Below are 3,785 nucleotides of genomic sequence, written 5' to 3'. Positions count from 1 at the left end.
TCATCATATGCCATTCTTAGATTAGCCGAGCCTATTCTAGTTGCATTCTGTATGTGTTGCATTAGCCATCTTAACATGAACTAGGATCATGCATTTGATTACTAACTAGTTTCTGTTTTGGCTTTGAGTACTAGGTAAGCTCTTATGCTTTAGCATCTTGCATGCGTATGAGTGTTGCCATATTAGCATGCTTACCATGAGGCTACATGCTTATGTGATATAACTGCCTGAGTGCCTGTGGGTGAAGGTTGGGTTATCTGAATTGGAATAATGCATTGACTATGAGTTTTAAGCCCACTTGGAAGTGGCAAAACCATATTTTCTAAGCCCAATTGAGGGTGGCAAAATCCATGTCTTAGCCTACTTACGGGTAGCATCATCAAACCATTTTCAAACAAACAAACATGAAATGTTTCGTTCCAATTCAGGCGACCCAGTCTATACTTGTTTGCTGTGCGCATAACATAGTAAATCTAGGCTAATAACCGGAATAAGAACACATAACGTTTTCAAAACTAGATATCATGGTTAGTAGAGGCTGATCTTCGGATCGGGCAAGCAGGGGTGCTCATAGCTGACCTTCCCCAATCGTACCCAAGTTCCCTAGCCGAGGCAACTTTGGTGATGATGGACACGTGGCCTTAGGCAACGAGTCAGGGTTTCCTAAATTCCCCCAAATTAAATGTTTAGGTGGTGACTCTATATCTGGCAAAGCAGTTCATGTTTGGCACTTCTTTCTAAAAAATCTATTTTCTCAAAACGATTTGCCGGATTTGGACTCTTTGGTTCAGATTTAGAACCGTGACAATTTGAGAGTCCGAACTGTAGTGAGCCCAAATGAACAGAACGGGACATCCTCCCGAGGCGTTCGGGGACGTCTACAACAGGGCTATCATATCAGAGGCTAACATAGCTAGACAGGCTAAGCCAACGACAGAATGGAAAGGCTACAAAAGGCAAGGCTTCTTTTCAAAGAAGAAATTTCTAAAAAAGCAAAACACGGGCTCCTCAAATACTTCGAATTCTTCCCGAGACACAGCTTTCATGTGCAACATTTGTAGCAAAAGGCACTATGGAGTTTGTTATTGTGCATCAGGAGCTTGCTTCAAATGTGGGAAACAACGACATATGGCTTGAGATTGTAATCAGGATAGTGGAAAGATGGCTGCTAGTTCCACTGCATCGATCCCAAAGCTGGGAAATACTTTGAGATCTGCCACCACTAGGGATACCGTGAGACAGGGGAGAGTTTTTGCGCTTGTTCCGGGTGATACACGGAATGCCAACGCAGTTGTCTCAGGTACTATTTCTATATGTAATCAGGATGCTTTTGTGTTAATTGACTTCGGATCCACACACTCTTTTGTGACATATGCATTTGCGTCTAGACTGAATAGACCCTTAGAATTATTGCCATATCTGCTATGTGTGTCTGCTGCATCTGGGGAATCTGTATTGTGTGAATCATATACCGGTTTTGTGATATGCGTGTTGAGGATGCTATCCTATATGTGGATTTGTTGCCCTTGAATTTTAGACATTTTGATGTAATTTTGGGCATGGATTGGTTGACCAAATATTGTGCCACCATTGATTGTGTGACAAAACAGGTTGTGTTTAAACCGCCAAAACAGAAAGAGATTGTGTTTGTGGGTAATGGGGTGTGCCTCCACCTTATTTGATATCTGCAATGAAAGCATGTAAACTGATCAGGAAGGGGTGCTAGGGTTATTTGTGCTATGTGTTGTCTGAACAATCTGTGAATGTTGAACTGAATGATATCCCTATTGTTAGAGAATTTCCAAATGTGTTCCCAAATGAATTACCAGGGGAATTAATAGATAGGGAAATAGAGTTTACTATTTAAACTGTGCCAGGCACCCAGCCCATTTCTAAAACTCCCTACAGAATGGCTACTGCCGAAATGAAAGAATTGAAAGAACAGTTGCAGGACCTGCTTGACAAGGGGTTTATTCGACCTAACACTTCGCCTTGGGGTGCACCAGTATTGTTTGTGAAAAAAAAGGATAGAACTTTACGTTTGTGCATCGATTATCGGGAATTGAAAAAAGGTAACAATAAAGAACAAATATCCCCTACCCCGTATTGATGACTTATTTGACCAGTTACAGGGATCACAGGTGTTTTCTAAGATTGATTTGAGGTCCGGGTATCAACGGCTGAAAGTTAAGGCAGAGGATGTCGAGAAAACCGCATTCATAACGAGGTATAGACATTTTGAGTTTCTTGTTATACCATTTGGAGTGACTAATTCTCCGGCAGCATTTATGGACTTAATGAACCGAATTTTTAAAACCTACCTGGACGAATATGTTGTGGTTTTTATTGATGACATTTTGATATATTCCAAGGATAGACTTGAACATGAACATCATTTGAGAATTGTCCTACAAATACTTCGGGAGAGGAAATTATTCGCTAAACTAAAGAAATGTGATTTTTTGTTGGATGAAGTTGTTTTCTTAGGGCATGTAATCAACAAGGAAGGAATTTCAGTGGACCCGCAGAAAATAGAGGCAATTGTGAGTTGGCCTACACCGACCAATGTGACAGAAGTCCGTAGTTTTATGGGCTTAGCTGGGTACTACAGGAGGTTTGTGAAGGACTTTTCGAAATTAGCTGTGCCTCTTACCCAATTGACACGTAAAGGCCAACCGTTTGAATGGCACGAAGAAAGAGAATTTGCCTTCTATGAACTGAAAACGAGATTGGCCACTGCACAAATTTTGACACTACCTTCAGGTACGAAAATTTTTGTAATTTTCAATGATGCGTCTTATAAAGGTTTGGGTTGTGTGTTAATGTAGAATGGAAAAGTTATTGCTTACGCCTCCCGACAGTTGAGGCCACACGAGAAGAATTATCCAACGCATGACCTAGAATTGGCCGCAGTTGTTTTTGCTTTGAAAATCTGGCGGCATTATCTGTATAGAGAAAAGTGTGAAGTCAACACGGATCACAAAAGTTTGAAATACTTTTTCACACAGAAAGAGTTGAATATGCGACAGAGAAGATGGCTGGAACTGATAAAGGATTATGATTTAGAGATTCAGTATCGCCTCGGGAAAGCTAACACAGTTGCTGATGCCTTGAGCAGGAAATCAACAAGGAGTATGGCTTGTTTACTTACTGAACAGAAAGAAATCTTGCAAGATTTTGAGAAGTCTGAAATTGAAGTGGTAATGTGTGAACAGGGCAGATTGATAGTCGCTATTACAGCCGAGCCGGTATTCATTGATGAAATCAAGTAGAAACTAAAAAAGGATGAATTCCTCAAGAAAGTGATTGATGAATTTGAGACAAGTTCGAAGGCAGAGTTCAGTAAAGAAGAGGGTTTTAGATGAAGCCCACAGATTCGTATTTTGCTATGCATCCGGGTAACAATAAAATGTATCGAGATCTGAAACAAACCTATTGTTGGCCTAAAATGAAGAAGGAAATTGCAGAATATGTGTCCAAGTGTCTTTAATGTCAGCAAGTTAAAGCTGAACATCAAAAACCAGGCGGGCTACTTCAACCTCTCCCTATTCCTGAATGGAAGTGGGAGCATGTGACTATGGATTTCGTTGTTGGCCTACCTCGGACTTCTCGAGGTATGGATTCTATTTGGGTTGTAGTTGATAAACTGACTAAATATGCACATTTTCTACTAGTTTGAACCACGTTTAATGCTTATAGACTGGCTACCATTTATGTTGATGAGATTGTTCGTTTACACGGAGTTCCGGTATCCATTGTGTCGGATAGAGATTCGAAATTTGTAT

Source organism: Camellia sinensis, chromosome 7, assembly GCF_055761805.1.
Source record: "Camellia sinensis isolate YWXY chromosome 7, ASM5576180v1, whole genome shotgun sequence".
Taxonomy (NCBI): domain Eukaryota; kingdom Viridiplantae; phylum Streptophyta; class Magnoliopsida; order Ericales; family Theaceae; genus Camellia; species Camellia sinensis.
The sequence above is the reverse complement of the archived record's forward strand: the minus strand, read 5'-3'. Positions refer to the sequence as shown.